This window comes from Oxyura jamaicensis, chromosome 7 (genome assembly GCF_011077185.1).
Source record: "Oxyura jamaicensis isolate SHBP4307 breed ruddy duck chromosome 7, BPBGC_Ojam_1.0, whole genome shotgun sequence".
Classification (NCBI taxonomy): Eukaryota; Metazoa; Chordata; class Aves; order Anseriformes; family Anatidae; genus Oxyura; species Oxyura jamaicensis.
Window position 1 is genome coordinate 28,110,778 of NC_048899.1, and position 18,764 is coordinate 28,129,541.

Sequence of the window (18,764 nt, forward strand, 5' to 3'; positions counted from 1 at the left end):
CAAAAACATAATGAAGCCACCTGAATGGAATGAAACCAGGTGCACTAGGGATAGACTGAAATGTGGAAAGACAGAGTCATTCTCAGATTGAGTGAACACTTTCACATTTGTGGACTGCAACCGAGGCTTACAGCAAGGTCAGCATCTTGAAAACCCAACGGATAGCTCATTATATTCATACATCCAGACTATGTATTAAAGAACACAGATGGGACAGACTCAGAGTGTGGGAGTTTGGCACTTTAATACTAGCTCAGCATCCCCCTCTGCTTCTATGCCCTCATGTGTAAAATTAAGATAATAATATTGCTTTCATCTTCCCCACCATGGTGTTGTGACTATTAATTAGGTAGCATGTGCAGAGACCTGGATTAATACTAAGTTTTAATCAGGTCTTGATGAGCTTGGGGAATGCAGTGAGGCCTGAGCTGAGAGTGGAAGAGTGAGACATACCGATCTAATCTACCTGGCACAGGTCAATGCTGGTGGCATAATCCCTCTCCTCACACCCCTCCAAGCAGCAACTGTAGCCCTCAGTAAAGCGATACCAGTTATTTACTGGCAAATTTGGCATTCCCCTTGCCTCCCTAGCTGGTGTGACTCATCCCTAGGAAAGTGCTGGTCCATGCCTCTTCCACACACTTTTTTTTTTGTTTGTTGTGTGCATTTTGGTGGTGGTGATGTTTTGTTCTTCTTCATCATTGTAGTGTTTCTTTCTGTTATTCTGTTATCTTTGGAGGTTGTTTTTGCACCCCCCTCTATTTTGGGGAAGGGGGACGGGGGGACAGTAAGAATTATTTATAATTCTGTGGTGATTGATTTAATTACTTTTGAATGGAACTAAAGGTTTTTACTTCCTATATTTTCTCCAAGAGCATGACGTACAATATAAACTATTACTGTGGACTGTCTTTTTGCTGCTACTCCTGTGCTCAGCTCTGAGATTCAGGCACCCATGATGTTTCAGAGGACAAAACACTCCCAAATGCAGTGTTATCCTATGGGAAGCACTGAACCTTAAGTTCCAAAGGCAGAAACTCAGAAATACATGTAAAACAAGTGCTTCTGTTGTGGGTGGAATAGAGAACTCAGGAAAAGCAGAAACATAACCCCCTGAATTAATGATGAATCCCAGCACTCAGAGATGTGTCTTTTAAACAACCTTTGATAATTGGCCTCTTGGTAACATGTAGTGCACATCCTGAAATAATGGAATGGAAATCAGCATCAATCAACACAGCATGAGGCTCCTTCTTCTCCAGCAAACACATATCCTTGCTAAACACTGGTGGCTGTTTGTCCTAAATTTAACACCAATTAGGGCCTGATCCTCAGCTCTGCCTGAAGGGATGAATGTCCTCCACACCCATCCAAGTCCATCACAAAACACAGAAATATCTTAGCATCCCTTTGAAGACATTCTGCAGAGTCAGACCCTTAATAGTTTGATAGCTTGAATTCTAACATTGCCCAGAGCACTAAAACTGATAAACAATCAGAGTCATCCTTGTGCATTTATATACAACAAAATAAAGGCAACAATACCAGGAAAAAAAAATGCTATTGCTGTGCTTTTCCTGTGTATCTCTAAAGACAGAAAATCCGCAGCAGAGATAAGAGGGGCTAATAAGAGGAGAGAGGTGGCATTGATGGGAGAAGCCTAAATAATTGGTGAGAAGTTTCACATCATGTCAGAAAGGCAAACTGGGCTAATTTTCTGTGAACATCCCAAAGAGGAATTCAGTATTATTTTATTTCTGCTTGTTCAGCTATAAATATAGAGTATTCTTCCATGTTCCTCTTTTTCTGGCATAAAAATCAATGAAAGTTTCTCACATCATACCAAAACATTTATCTAAGCTGAGAATGCAGGAAGAAGGCTCAGCTGTACAGCATGCATCTTGCTTTTTCCCCTGCCTCTGTTCTCAGCAGTAAATGAAATGTCACCAGGTCTCCGTAGCTGCTAGCAAAGACCTCCAGATTCTCTGTGTGTCCATGGCCCTTCACTTTCAGCCTTCTTTCTCCAATGTGATATCAAATGACTTTGGTAAAAGCAAACACCAGTAATAGTGAGGGGCACGTGCTTAAACTTTGCCCCAGCCCCTTTTTTTTTTTTGCTCAGGGCAACTTACTGCAATAAAAAGGAGGTTGATCCATGAACAGATCTAGCTCATGGAGCTAAGGAAGCATCACTCAGCAAGTCTGATGTGGTGAGTGATGCACAGGCAGCAAGACTGCCATCAAGACGTTAAATAAAATTAGTTTTTCTGACTGGAGCTGAAAGTTGTTAAAATACAGTGGGTGAGGGGATGAAAAAGCCCTCCTCAATGGTGCCTTCACCCAGTGAGACATTGTGGAGAGCACAGACATACCTGGAAGGGCTCTGCTGTCACGAAGATACTGCAAAAGGCCCTGCTCCCTCTGCATTGGGAAAAAAATGAGAAACGGCCATTATCAATAGCCACCCATCTTTTGGGCAGCTGATAAGGAGAGGGAGTGTGGTGCTCTTTCCTCTTATCTGCCCTCTTAGAAATGAGGGACCTGAATGCAGCAAGTCTGACCTTCTGTTGCTGGCAGCCACAAGCACTTGTCAAGTCTTAGACAACTTTTAGAGGTGAAGATAATTTCATCACCTTAGAGAGGCAGACAAAGCAAACCACAGCGAGGTCACAAACAAACCATTTCTTCCCTTGTCAAATTGATACCAAAGGATCTCAGCTGAAATCCATTTAAATCAATGAATTATAATTGTTAGTCCAGAGTAACAGAAAACATGGACCATTTTCCTCATTTCCTATGAAATTACGAAAAAGCTAGGTTTTGAAACATGCACAATTAAAATGCTTTCATTTTTCTTCATTAGACCCTGAATATTCAATGCAAATGAAAGGAATAGATTAAAACTTCCCAGTAAGACAATAGTTGGCTGGAAAATGCTGACCTAGGGAAAGGCAAAGTTTCAGAGTAGTACCTTGAATGGAAAGTTCCACCGGAAAAAAAAAAAAAAAAAAAAAAAAAAAAAAAAAAAAAAAAAAAAAAACTACATAAGGTCAAATGTCTAATTTTCAATACATTTGAAAGTTTCTCATTTGATTTTTCGTGACATAGTAATATTTGAAGAAATACTATTGAAGATAATGGGTTTCTTCTTCTGCCATGGTCAACTTTTATCTAAATTAAACATTTGGACAAGCTTGAAGCGAAACCTTTTCAGAATATACTTTTCAGAGCATGAGAACAAATATCTATATTGTTGATAGCAAAACTTAAACATACATGATAGCATTAACAAAAAGATAACAGTAACATCACTTCCATCTTTATAGCTTGTGTTTAAGTTTCAGAGGAACTGGTATTACCCTCAGCTATGTCTTCCTTCTAGAGGATTTCTATGTAATTAATCTGTATCTTAACCTCAACCTCAGAATTGTTCCACCTCTCCCAGAAGCTTTCAATGGCTTCCCAGGATTTGATCAACTACAGTCAAACCCTCCTATATTTTCCCAATGGGCCCCACCTGGGTGAGCAAAGAGAAGAGAGCATTTGCAAAACTCTTCATTGAGCGATTGTACCATATAAACTTAAAATCTCTTGTGGGGACCTGGCCAGAGAAGCCTATTGATATAACACTAATGAATAATAAAAAGTAACAAAGGTAAAAAAAAAAAAAAAAGAGTAACAAATGTCTCAGTCTGTAGCTGTGCATTTAACTCACTCCATACAGAGTCTGCATATGCTAAAAAAGACAGCTTCAAAGTGGCCAAAAGTAGGCAGCATCTCAGCTACTCTCCTGTACACACAGCCCATGCTTAGTTGGCCCAGAAATGCTTGGTGACATTAATCCATTGGGCTTGCAAGAGCCTTGTGTATGAAGGATGCAATCCAGCATTACTATTGGGAAAGGCCTGCATATATGATCCTGAAGGCTATCAGTAAAACGTCCTTAGTCAGAAAAATGAGGGGAAAAAAATCATGTTTCTGATTAGACTTACAGCTCAGGCACTTATAAAATAATAAATTACCTAAAAATTTCAAGGAAGAAAAAATAAAAACAGCTTGAATAGCAATTTACAAACATGCTCAGCACAGCAATATTTAAAGCTGTTCTTCATGATATGTCATTTCCAGATAAGTTAATAAAGAAATATAGGAGAGAATCAATTTTTAGTAATCATTACCATGTACAGTAGTGAAACCTCTAGGCTATTCAATTAATTCTAGACCATAATTACGACCCAGGAACAAAATTGTATAAATCAGCATATTTTTTTTTATTATTTAACTATACAAATAAGACTGATCTTGAGTGCAAATCAAGAGCTGTATATTTCACAGCTCTTGCTGTCCCAGAAAATAGGGTCTCCAAGGATTCCAGCCCCTTGAGGCATAAACTGCACACACTTCAAATTCCACAGGGATCACAATAATTATAGCAATTTTTAACTCAGCCTGTCACAGTGCCCCAAAGACTCTCAGGTTTCTTAATAGAATACACAAAAGAGAAGGTGAAATTAGCTGGCTAAGCTAGCAAATTCTAGGTGTGAGCTAGAAAAGATTTAAAAAAAAAAAAAAAAAAAAAAAAAAAAGTAGAAGAATCTCAAAGTCCCCATTCCAATCCATGATCATGCTCACCTGAAAAAAAAAAAAAGCTACAACAAGAAGGGATGAGTTTCCTACATCATGTAATGTTTTGTGTTACTAGCACAATTACCCTTTGTGGATCTCAAAGCACAGTGTGATTACAGCAGTACAATTACTGCTTGAGTCTTATAATGTGTTTTAACAGGCAGACCAAGGCTCAGAGGTGAAGCCCCTTACCTAAAAGCATATAGTCAGCAAATTTAAAAAATCTCAAACCAAACTCAGGAGTTCAAGGTCTCCATACTCTGTAGCTAGATGCACATGAGAAAGGAAACAATAAATTCATAGACCCTCCAACTAGATGAATTCACAAAACCCTTTCAAAATCAGTGACAATTTGCTTTTGGTCCCCCAGAGCTTTAGGGAACATTGATACCTGCACTTTTTTCAGCTCACTGCTTCCCCCCAGGGTTTGGTCTCTCTCTCATTCATGTTATATATCTGTTAGTTCACCTCTCACTTTCAGTCCATAATGTGTAAATGTGGCCCTTAGGTTTATTATTTTTCACTAGAATATTTTAATGAAACTCTTATTTGAGCGTAAAATGTACACATCTATTCCTATTGACAGCTGTTTTATAAATTTATTCACTGCAGTCTAATCCTTGGACCTGTTTAGAGACACCAGTCTTGTCAAATAATGACGAAGGAAACGTGCCCCTCTATGTTGAAATTCTCCTGCTTCACCCAAAGTCTGATGGTTTTCACCTAGCAAGGATCTGTCAGTGGTGCTACTTTTCTATATATTCCCTTAAAAGTGTGGGAAAACAGTTAATGAGTAAACACCAGGAATGATGCAACTTCATGTGCAAAAACAATGCTGCATATACCTTCTGGTCATAACATGTTTTCACCCACAGCCAGGTCAGTACTAGGATCATAGAAACAATAAAGTTAATCATGATTTTTTTAATAATGAAACGTAAGAGTTTGTAACACATGCACAGGCAATATAGGACTTTTTAAAATGTACAAAGGTTTGGAGATTTCTTTAGTAGAAGGAACACTGATTTCTACAAATATAATCTGTTTTGGGAAATATTTTAGTTAAAATAAGATTTGACCACAATGAATCTTCATAATGAAGCTCTTTATTGTAACCCACAAATATACTTCACTGTCATTGGTTTAACAAAAAAAGTTAGGCAGTGGACATGTATCTTTGTGTCTAACAATTTCATCTTTCTTCCCAGAATGCCTTCTTGGCAGACATCTCTTTAAAAAAAAAGAATTAACCACACCAGATATCCATTCCAGTTTGTAAACCAAAAGGTTCAGCTAAACTTTCAGACTTTGGATAACTTTGGAACTACATTCCATCACAAACAACATTTCTAACTTACAGTTAGCTAAGGTTGTAAGCAGTTTCATCCTTAACATGACAAAGATATGGAAGTTAAAGATTAAAAAAAAAAAAAAAAAAAAAAAAAAAAAAAAGGATATAAGCAGTTTAAGCACTTTGCATAAATATTCTGTCACCTTTATATTTCATGCATTTTGTTAGACAATATTGACATATGATACTTCACTGCTTCACTGTATACATTTCAATAACAACTTTATCTCCATTTCTGGAAATATATATACCTTTCAATCCAGATTAATATGCATTTATCTTGTTGACAGCTTAAGTATATAATTTACTTTGATTGATATACTCAGGAAAAAAAAAAAAAAAGGGAAGCCTATGTATTGTAGCTATCCTCAGTATAACTTAATGATAATAAAAAATTGAGTACCTGTACTTACCATCAAAAGGCAATATAGTTCTTTTATATCAAAATAAGTCAATAAAAGTTAATTCTACCTTTTCTTCCTTTTCTCTTTCATATTTTAAAGTGACTTGGTTAAGATAGTGCTTTAACAACCATGTCATTCAGATTACTGGAAATCAACCAGAAGAACAAATTCCCAAACTAAGATATCCCAGCACAGAATACTACTCTCTCCCCGTTATTTTTTGTTGTTCATCTCAACTTTGACACAGCAGCTTGGGGAGACAGATGAAGGCAAATATGACTGGTGACACATGCTGAGTAGTTTCATGTGCCAGCACTAAGCTCAATCTAGAAAGGTCAATATTCACTCATTGCTGTTACATGAATGACAGAGAGACCACTGTCAGTTGAAAGCTGTCATTTGGTTCACAGAACTTTTGCCACGTGATGTGCCAAACCTTACACTGCCTACTTTGAACCAAGTCCCATTCTCCAACTAAACCCATGACCAAAACAAATATCCTTAAGAAACTGAGATAGCTCTAGGTATATGCAGCAATAGCGATTTCCCCAAGCCCCAGCCTGATGGGTAGTTCTGATGTTTTTGCTTGATTGATATACAAAAAAAGCTCCTCCCTCACAGACAGATAAAAACGGGTATAAAGCAATGACTTGCATCCTACCCAACCATTTGAAGCATATCAAAGTATCAGATGTTTCCTAGTACAATTTCCAGCTTAGTTGGTAAATTTCTGATTTGACTCAAAACTCCTGAGAGGGCGCAATCCCAGAACAGATCTATCAAAAGAAAATATATTAATCTGTTGTGAATCTCATACACTCCAATTTCTGCAGTTATTCTGTGAGGATATTTGTTCGTTTCTCTTCAAAAGAGAGGAGTCAAGATTAATCTCAGACATAGATTGAATTTAAATATAATCAAAACATGTTGCTTTACAGAACTCATTTTTCTTATTTAATTTTTTATAAATACATATATAATAGTGCTCATGCAATAGTTTTTCATATTTAGTTTCCAAAGTAGGTCAGTCTTGACATTGCCCAGCTTTAAAGGAGGTGACATGTAGAATAGAGATTGTTATTTAAGTGTGAATTTCATCTGCATTTCCTTTCCCTTCCTCCTCACACTCATCTATGTCACTAGGGCCCAGATCACATTGTTCACAAAATAAAGCTGCAACTATGCCTCTACTCAGAGATAAGGGGTTGCACGGACACAAAGAACAAACTCCGGTCCAGCCATCATTCCTCCTACCAGCTGAACAGCAATAACTATCTCCATGTTGCCTGCTTCAGTTCTATCTTCAGGATGTTACATTAGGGTCTGAACATGAGAGTGATAGCAAACATCTGCATTTTGTCTTTTGTTGCCATGCAAGCTGGAAAATTCTGAAGAATGCGTGTAGCTTAGTTCAAATATGTCATATCTTCCATTAAGGCTTATGTTTTTCTTTCAAAGTTAATCAATTGCATACTGACTACAGGAAAGAAGAACCTTTAATTACTTTTCTGTTTATTGTATCTTGTTCTCAGCTTCCAGTCCAAGGCTGACAACTGAACTACAGAAGGTATATTCAAGGGAAGATAGTCTTGTAGTTAATAAATGTAGTTATTCATAGACAAGCTTAAAGGGCAGCTACACAAAGTCATATTAATGTCTGGTACAAACTCAGATATGGTTTAGTAGGAGGAAAATGTTAAAATGGACACGCAGAAGTAGACCTCTGTTCTGCTCTGTGGTGGAATAAAAATTCTGCAAGTGTTTCCTTTCTTGATTTCTAAATCATGTTTGGCACAATGTAAGTGTGGAGAGATGCATTATCATCTGTGGAAAGAGCAACCAGAGGGAATGATGTTAAATTATAAATTTTTTAAAAAATAGAGCAGCATTTATATATAAATCTAATGAGACAGGGTGCTGAATATATAACAATCATAGCACAGTTTAAAACAAAATGAAAATATGTAGTTATTCAGAGTGTAAATTGGACTTGAACAGTGCGTTATAAGATTTGGTATATAAAATGGGTTAAAATAAATAAAAAACATAAACCAAAGCTTATTAACCAACTTGTGAACAGCATTAAACAACTACAGGCATATGCTTACCCTGATCTCAGCCTTTGTTTTTTCACATTCCCAGCTAACCTCTTCACAGGGGGTACTGAAGAGAGGCATTGGATAATGAGAAAAAGTTCTTGGATCTAAATTGGAGAATGATATTATTCAAAAGACCCCACATTAAATGTTTTGTTTTTTTTTTGTTTGTTTTTGTTATGCTAGCATTCTCCAGTGGTGCTCTACAATTTGGTATACAGGCACATTTCTCAGCTTGCAGATTACAATAATTTTTTCAGGTTCTAGTCTGCACATTTTTTGGATCAGGTTGACTTCTTATCAAATATACCTGCACTGGACACCGTGGATCAAGCAGAGTTCACAATTTATTGTGTCACAAGCCAAATTTTAAAGAAAAATCATCCAAGTTTTAAGTAGCACTGAGTGTGATGTACTGTATCTACTCAACCTTGGGTAATACACCTAGCTACATGGGAGCTAGCTCCCTGGGAGATTATGTAGAGCTTTCTTGTGTCTGTTTGAAGTTTGATAAAATATTCACTGGAAGCTTTTCCAGGTTTATTGTTTTAGTGACTAGATTCAATTGAGACAGATTATAATAGGCTGGATTTGTATTGTTCTTCTACTGTAATGAGTACATATAAGTGAATAAACACACTATATGGAGTGTATTTCTCTTACAGTAGATACCTAATGGGAAAATCGAATAGTTTGAGTTGGAAGGGATCATAGAATATTCCAAGTTGGAAGGGACCCATAAGGATCATCAAGTCCAACTCCTAGCACCACACAGGTCTACCCAAAATTTTAGACCATGTGACTAAGTGCACAGTCCAAACACTTCTTCAGTTCAGACAGGCTTGGTGCAGTGACTACTTCCCTGGGGAACCTGTTCCAGTGTGCAACCACCCCTACCCTTTCAGTGAAGAACCTCTTCCTGATGTCTAGCCTAAACCTCCCCTGCCTCTGCTTGGCCCCATTCCCGCAGGTCCTATCACTGGTGATTAAGGAGAATAGGTAAGCGCCTGCCGCTCCACTCCCCCTCGTGAGGATGATAAAGATTATATTACAGCTCCCCTTATATGGACCTGGATACAAGACAACATTGTTGACACCTCCACTCAACCTAGGCTGTAAAAATTCCAAGGATGGGACATCCACAAGTTATCTGGGTTCCTATTTGCCCTCAGGCCTGTCCCTCGCCTTTGGCTCATAAGTCTTGGTAGGAATGCTATCTCTAGTTGATACGATGTCAATCTGTAACCAGCCTTAGATGAGGTTGCTGAAACCCATCTAGTCCGTGGTTCCTCTGTTCTACTCCTCTGTCAAGGAGGTCTTCTCGTTTGTTGTGACCTATAGAGTAATATTATTTCTGAATTGTGCTATGGAAATTCATCATATCATATCTGCCAATTAAGTGAAATCCACGGCCCACATGCACAGGATGGAAAATGAAAACTTAAGTCCAAAAAATAAAGTAGTTCTTGTGCAACAAATGCATTAATACTCATTTTTCAGGGGATGTCCCCAACTATAAATACAATTACTTTGAGTGTTGGTTTCAGGTTTCTTCCCCTCTGTACAACGAGTGATGTAAAGTACCAAGACACAGCATACCTTTTGTGAGTAGCTACTCAAAACTCTTCCAGTCTCCTATGCTGTCTAAAAAGAAAAAAACTAAAAACACTGGTCCAGGAAAAGTCTATCTTCCAGAGACCTGAAATTATTTTTTGTGCAGAGAATTGACTGCTGATCACTTTGCACACCCGTACATTTAACTCTGAGCCTTATTTACTCTCATGTCAGATCATCTTCAGCATGATTTTTTAAAGCAATCAGGTATGTTGTACAATGATCCAGGAAAGTATCCGTAGTTATTCCTGTATGCTTATACAAAGTAGATTAGGGAATGAGTTTGTTAGTCATCACAAGTTGCACAAAATTAGGGAAATGGACACTGAAAAGGACAGATTTGTTCTCTCAATGGCAAAGATCACACAAGGTAGAGAAAAAGAAACTGATTTTATATGAAAGCTTTCTCCCATGGGGAAGAGAGCTTGCCTTTTGTCTCAGTCTTTGTTTAAAAAAGTAGAATTTCTTGGAGAAAACTCAGCCTCATTTCCCATCATTTGCTTACCTCATAAAATATGCAAGACAGTGCTGGCAATGAACCCTGCATCAATTCATCAACATGCCATTCCTGAAGATTCAACCTTCATTGTACAGGAGAAGAGTCACCATGATAGTAGGTTAGATCCATACTGATGCTCTCAGTGCATCAATAATTGAATAGGACTTTCAACCACATCGCTTAATACGACAAAATATTTCTTAAGAATTGTGAAATTATCACCCCCGAAAAAATTACCAAGATTACAAAGAACCCATCATGCTCAGTGGTGTGTGTTCAGAGACATAGAGCATTCCTTCCACTTACTTTAACACAGCAGTAGTATTCAATGGCTTCAGGCTGTAATTAACAGCACAAAGCTCTCTTACTGGGAGACAGGATAACAATTCAAGAAAGTATATCTATATTCTGCAGCAGGTTCCTGAGATGCTCAGGGTTTAAATAGCTTTTAAAACAAAACTAAAGGAAGTCGCACAAGTTATGGTTAGCACAGGTGAAGAAAATGAACAGAATCCAAGCACTAATATAAGAAATTAACACCCCTAATTAATTTTGCTGCCTTACCCTGCTAACTCCAATCAAAGATGTTGCAGTGTAAGTTAGTCTCCACAGTCTGGGGAACCAAACCTAACCTAACCAAACCTAATGCAAACATCACCAGTTCTCTTGGAAAAATATTAGAGTTGGAAGAAGTACCTGGTAGGATGCTCCTGGCTTTAGACTTCATGTGAAATATTTTGGGAAGTTATTCTGTACATGGAGGAAAAAGTTAATAATAATAATAATAATAAAAAGGATAAGACTTTTGTAAAGGTCAGATGCTTATCCTTCAACCTGCGCCTGAATGTTGTACAAAGCTTGCAATTCCTTCATGCCATTCCTGGTGACTTCTTAGGAAAGAGAAATGGAAGAAGCACAGGTTGGACAAATTGTTTTGATGATGGCAGCCTGCTACCAGACATCTTTTCCAAGGGCCCAATCTTTCCTTCTTTAGTAAGTGGAAAGAGATAAGGTGAGAGAATAGCTGTGCTCTCATTGTGTGTCAGTGCTTAAGGACATTTTCACATGATCAGAAACATCTGAGTCATCCCAGTTCAGCTCACTAATAGCCCATCTCTAGACCACCACTATGAAAATTATCTCACTATCAGTTCATTTCATCCAAGAGATATTTTTTTTTTTTTTCAGTGTTAATGTAGAAAATGGACTGGTTGCAATAAGCAGACCAGTTTATTCTGTTTCAATTGAGATCCAGGACAAATTGCTTTTTTTTTTTTTTTTTTTTTTTTTTTTGACAAAATTACTACATGGAAGAAGAGAACAATCTTGTAAGATAGTTTTGGTCTCCTGACATCTTGGCCTTTCCCAGTCATGGCAAGAGTGTCCTTTCTCACTAAACTGTACTAGTCACACCACACAGTCTTTAGATAGATGCCGAGAACTGAGCTGTGCAGAATTGCACTCAACTCTACCATTTCCAGGTGGAAGTGGGAACCTCTTACGGTTGAAAAAACTGAGTGGAATGCCTGATAAGTACCCGAAACTGTAGCTTTCCTATGATGTGGGAAAACCCTGTCTTCATCTCATTCCCTGACCCAGTTTGGAATCCCTAAAAAACAGGCTGAAGGTGACTGTTCTGTTCTTCTTGGCTATTTTTTTTACTGTAAACTGACTGGGAAAGGAATTCTCTCCCATCAAGTGCCTATCTAGTGGCTGTCACAGAAGAATCCTGTTAGCTCAGATTTTAGACATACTTTTGATGTTACTGCTAATAGTGACAGTAAGAATGTCATTTCTCTTGAGCCTCAGTGTACTTTGCAGACCATATTCTTACTAGGTTCCTTTTCCCACAGAAATTAAAATGGAAATGTCAAAGCAACTGAAACAGCAAGCAGTGCCTAAGTACAATCAGTGTAATACAGATGCTAGAGCATTTCATCTGTAGCTTTAAAAAAACTTTCTTTGTACATAAATATGGATTTTGTTGCTATCTTAGTAGGAAGCAAAACCAACAAGAATGCAAAGTTTTTCTTACTTCCTACCTGAAAAATGTGAAGGATCAATATTTAAAAGCATTTAAAGCATTTATTTTTTTTTTTTTAGTTTGTTTATTGTTTGTTTTTTTTTTGGGGGGGGAAGGGGCTTTTTTTTTTTAAGACATGTTAACTACTTGAGAGTAATTAAATTATCAGCAATTATCAATTCGAAATAGCTTGTGATATCAGCTTTCCTACTCAATATACTGAGAACGTTTTTTTGAATAGCGGGACAGTGACTTAAAGCATCTTTTTCTGTCTTGTTTCCATTTACAGAACATACATTGTTTCTAATGTTGTTCCTAATAAGTGAAGAGACTAAATGTAGAAATAGCAGCAGTTAATGGTGTTGTAACATCCCTTTAGAACTCAGTGCCAGTTGTTGGAACCAGCTGCAAGTTCTTCACCTTCCTTCATTTTCAAAATATGAAGAGTTTCTGGTAGGAAAGTGTCAGTTCAAGTGTACAACAAGCATCAGAGCAGCCAGGTCAGTGTATACTCTGGGGACTGCAGTGAGTCTGATTTACACTGCAGTTTCTCCAAGGCTGTAGTATCACATATCGTTTATTCTCAGGGCAGCTTTGCCTCTAAATTGCAGGAATTGTAAAACTGTGACTTGAACTATGTGAAAACAGAAAAAGAGACTCCTAGAGGATGCGCTTGTGAACAGAACAACCTCATTCGGCATATTTTTAACTTCCCTTTCATAGTAGCCATTTAAGCTGTTTTATACTCCTGACGTTATGGAAGGTGGTGAGAAACAGAACACCCACCTCAGAGAGATCAGACATTCAATATGAGAACATTCATTAACATTCATAAGCAATTCTGGAAAAAAAAGTTTTGTTTTGTGTTTTTTTTGTTGTTGTTGTTTTTTTAAAATGTGATTTATGAACCACTATTTAAATCATTAAAAAAAGGACAAATCAGAAACAGAGTCCTGAATTCTCAGAAAGAAACAGGTCCGGTTCACAAACGCAAGCTTCAGCCTAAATAATAATATACTTATTAGAAAAAGAATTGAAAACTAGTTGTTTCTTCATCTCCTTGTGCCAGTTAAGTGTTGTTTTACCAGATTATCAGATCTATTTCCAAAATGAAGAAAAAAAAAAAAAATGAAAAGCTCAGCTTCAGGTTTGCTGGGGTAAATGAATTATGAAACTGCAATGGAATTGCTGTCAAAGATGCATGTCGAGAGTGACATTAAAAACTTCACATAAGTTCTGGATGGATTTCCTTGTTGGCAAGAACCTTGGAGAAGACTCAAGAGAGGTTTTGACAGCAGCATATGATACGTTTGAAGAATAGCTTGGAGAGCAGTTAACACTCAACCATAATCTCCACTGGGTTCAGAAAAATTCCTGAATTGCAGATATAGACTTCTAATGTTAAAATTTAAATCTACTGCTGGTGTTGAAAGCATGCACACCATGCAAAACTATGGATCATAAAACCTGAAGTGATTCATAGCAAACTTTGCTGTATTAAAGGTAGTAATAATTTCTCAGAGTAAGGATGGACTCCATCCATTTTAAGAGGTGTAGTTGTCTGAACAAAGTACTTATTAAACATGTTGTACTTAAACATGTTGGGGAACATTTGCTAGACAGCAAATGTTCTCAAAAGACCCACCAATTCTGCAACAGCCTCACAAGGGTAAAGGGGTCATTTTGATCCTGTCACCCTGAATCTGGCTCCTGACAGTTAGAGGATGTAAATGCAAAATTAGATAAAACTTTAGAAAAGTACACACTGTGTTTCACTACCATATCTTTCACACATTATCTTCTCCCTAACATGTCTTTTATGCCCAAGCCAGATTTCAAATGATTTCCAGTAATTAAAATAAACCCTGGAGATAAAACATGATGTGGCAATGAAGTATCCCTACAAAAGCTTCATTCTAAAGCATTGAAAACACTTAATAAGAGGAAATGATTCCCATGGTGGTTTGTTTTTTAAAAAAAGTAGTATCATACATCCACTTCTTTTTAGATCTATATTATTTCTTTGTCTCTAAGGAATAATATATGTTTATAAGAAGGAATACCATAACATCAGGCAGCTAGTAGGAAAAAAAGAAAACAAGTATTTAATTTATACCAAAACATGAGAAAGCAGGGCAAACAGGGCAAAAGGCTTGCTCCCTTATCTGCTTCAGCTATCTCAATCTTAGAGAATGACCAAGAGTGCCAAAATACACTGAGAACTTGGTGCTCTCTTAGAAGCAGCTGCTGATACTTATACCACTTCCATCCTCTGGAAGAAATCACAGCCACAACAAGGTGATGGTCACCTATTTTTGGAGATAAAGCCAGGCATTTTCTCCTCTGGGCTACCTAGCAGGGACATATACATATAGCAGGGACATAACCATAAGTGGTCCCCAAGGAAAGCAGAGATGCTGCCATATAGCAGGCTGGGTTCCCATAGCAGAATAACCCATTTGCAAGTTGGCTGAATTCCACAGACCTTCTGTTTTTCGGCTTTGCCATCAATACCTGCCTGGGATGAAGAAAATAGAGGCCATCCCAGACAACTGTCTCTATCAGCTGCAATTTAGTTTTTGCTTGTTTTTAGAAAAAATGCTGGAGAAATAAAGTTCAGAGCAGAGAAAAAAAAAAAAAAAAAAAAAAAAAAAAAAAAAAACTTGCATTTCTCATAGAGGCAGAAGTGACACATTCATCCATATGAATCCTGACAGTGTTCCAGTTGTGGCCAGCTCTTCTTTCTCATGTGTTTGCTAACCAGGTCTTAAAAAAAAAAAAAAAGACATCACTGAGGGTTTGCAAGATTGAAAGCCCGATGGAAATAGGATATAAAAAGAGCAGATTGAATATGCAGGTTTTTTACATTACTTTCTTGGCTAGATCTCAGGCTTTCTGCAGGCGAAAGCAAGACATTCTCTAAGGCAGAGTATTTCCCCCTGTCCTTCCATCACTTCTCTCATATACCATGACTAATTTCCTATGATAAGGACAAAGAAATAACCAGGTTGGTTTCATAGTTTAAGAATCTGTTTTCTTGTTAGCAAACCAGCTCAGAGCTTTCTACCTGGGCATTTGGTCAACAGCTGCATTTAAAAAAGCATATATAACCTTGAAAGCAGAAGGAGCCATCAGGAATAACAGCCCATAAAGCAAGCTATAATTCTGCTGGCTCATAAAAGTACAACAGAAGACCTAGACCAGAAAACCATTAACATTAAAACAAGGCAAACAGGCTGTGTGCTTAAATCAGGAGAAAGTGAGCAACGTAGCTCCAGAAGGCCCCTCTCTGCCTCCAGTGAAATATTTCAGAACTTGCCTGTGTACACTTTTGTCTCCAAAGCAAAGAGAAAGACAGATCATGTCACTAGTGCCCACGTCACTAAACAGGAAAAAAAAAAAAAAAGGAAATAGAGCAACACAGTTAGTGTGACTTTAATGACAGTGATTAGAACTTGATACCATATTTATCTGAAATTCTTCTTTTGCTATAGTGTAGAGTAGTTGTGAGTGGAATGACATCAGATTGACTGCTATAAGTTATTATCAAAGAGAAGTTAGTGAGCTGCAGGATGAATAATGTAATGATCGCGATAGATTAATATTTGTCTTGTTTGATGCATTCCAAATACAGTGCGGTTATACAAGTTGTGTTGGCCAGGTGAGCTAGTGTCTGAGTTTTAATATAGGACATACCAGCTTGAGTTCAACATTAGAAAGGGACGAAACTGAAACAGAGAGAGAATGGTATTTTGCATTCAGCAATCTTTTATCCTGGCATTTGTGCAATCATTGTGCATTCTGCCCCAGTGTCAACATCAGCTCATGGTCCTAGATCTTTAAGAATGAAATAGCTCAAGTGACATCAAAATAGACTGGGATGCTACAGACAGCTTTGCATCAGAGCAAGTATTAGTTATCTATTGGAGCGTGGCCATGAGGGTCAACAAGCCCCATGGTTGGTGATAATACCAGACTCTTCACAATGAGACCATCAGGAATGTAAAGAGTTTAGAGGGAACAAAGAAGGGTGACTCAGGAGACGCCTTGTTGTCTCTGGTTGCTTGTTCTCCAGCCATTAAGGCATGGAAGTTGCTGGGTGTTTGCTGTTGCCAGGCAAAGTTGTTGACCAATATATAGTTAGTGGAAAAGTACTGCTGTGGGGCAAATAGTATAAGAAGGGAGCCTGTCCTCAATATGGGTATGCAACAAGAATAATGAAGTTAGGCCCTCAGTAAGAGAGAGATGAAGTTATATCATCAATAAAGAAGTAGCAGCTACTGATCCTAAAAGAATCCTGGTGTCCATGTGGTCTCTTCGCAACAGTTAGCCCCCGGGGGATAACTGTTGCGAAGAGACCACATGGACACCAGGCCTGAGTTTAGGCCACTCAGGCCATCTTCAGGCCTGAGTTTCAGTTATCCCCAGTGGGATAACTGAAACTCAGGCCTGAAGATAGAGCACAGGCTATGAGTAAGGGTGAGATCACTACACACAGGATAGAAAGGAAAAAGTGTTAGTGAAGAAGGAAAAGGATATACAGACATGCTTTAATTCTCATTGATTTGTTTTCAGTGACTTTGGACCTAGAAGGTCTCAGGAAGAAGGGAAACATCTAGTAGTCACTAATTATGGTAGTGTCCATTTCCCTCAGGTAATTTTTAACACTGCCTAACTGAATGCAACATCTTCAGTTGAAGAAATATGGGATACTTGAAGCTATAGGGAAAGACAGCAAAAGTCTTGTCCTTCTCAAAGAGAGAGCACCAAGTGTACTGAACTGAACTGGGGAAGCTTGCCCAAAATTAGCAACAGAAATTAATTCAAATTCCTCATTAGTTTACATTTCCCTTTTCTTTTTCCCTCTGATCTCTTTCAGAAGAAATCAGGATTGTACCTTCCTGCTGGATTTGAATAGTGAAGGTCTTATGGATACTCTGAGATTTTTCTTATCCAGTTGCTAGATGAAAAGTCTCCAGACATCACCTCATCAAATGCTTGTACTAGAAGTAACAAATTGCAATCCTAAAACAGGGAGACATAAATGACAGTAAAGAGATTTCTGCCTTCCACTGGATCCTGGGAAGGTGAAGCACATATGATTTCAAGTTCTTCCAAGGCAGAAGTTATTTTTGTTCCACTGAATTGTATTTTCATTGCTGGGGAAAGCAAGCATTGAATATTCACAAGGTTGAGAACTCCAAGAGGTGACAGGAGAAATTCTGTGCCATACACAATAAATCGAGTAACTAAACCCCATGTGCACCCCTCCAGCAAATGCTGCCAAGCTCCAGCAATCTCAGCTCCAGAGTAAAGTGATTTCCATATCCCATAATGAAGGATGCATAAATATTTGTTATTACCATTAATTTATTAAAGAGGCACATACACTGGCAATCAACATCATTACAACCTAGAAGGAAATTATTGAAAATCATGAGGGGGCAGAGCAAGAAAAGTTAATCGCCCACACAAACCCTAACTTCAAACTGGGACTCTGTAGAGGGTTAGACTTTTAATGGTATTTGTGAGGGTAGAATCAGTTTTAATCAACTGACTAATGCTTAATTATTCCTGGAAGAGCCTAGCTTGGAGACAGAGGAACAGGGCCCAAAATCTGACTGACCTGCACTGAGTGTGGTATTTTAGAACAGGCTCACAGAAAATCTACCTCTGAACTTCTGTGGATATACAGAATTCGGTAGAAGCCTCCTCTCTGCTCCCTTTGCATGTAGAGAGGATGCTCTATTATTCTCCTTTTTGTGAAGTCTTTTTTCCAGCTCAAAATATCTGTGGGAAGCCCCCAGACAATTAGAAAGCTCTTTAGTTTACAGTCATACACTTACACAACATGCAAGCATGGAGGGAAAGTGCCTTCCTCAGGCAACATCTCAAGTACAATATAGAAATTATTTTGAGGACTATGGTGGTATGGTGGTGGAAGGGGCCCAGCTGCCCCAGTCAGTGACTGGCACCTGCACTTGTGGATTACAGAGCAAATTTCCCTTAAATACCCACCACCTGGTGGGAAGCTTCAGCCCCTATAGGTAATCCTCTATAAGCAAAGGAACAGGAAGAAACCCTAGGGCAATGCTGCGCTAGCTGCAAGGCTCGTCCAGCACACATAAATAGCTGACCACCCCCCTCCCCA

At 38.1% G+C, this 18,764-nt stretch overlaps 1 long non-coding RNA gene across 1 annotated transcript in view; it reads right to left on the reverse strand.

Annotated features, from left to right (window-relative positions):
* Positions 1-13,331: 13,331 nt before the first annotated feature.
* LOC118169519 overlaps positions 13,332-18,764 on the reverse strand; it is a 6,742-nt gene continuing 1,309 nt past the window's right edge. Inside the window, exons 2-3 of the long non-coding RNA XR_004752176.1 lie at positions 15,485-15,593; positions 13,332-13,454 (exon numbers count right to left, since the gene is read on the reverse strand). This is a non-coding gene — a long non-coding RNA (uncharacterized LOC118169519). The remainder of the gene's footprint in view (positions 13,455-15,484; positions 15,594-18,764) is intronic.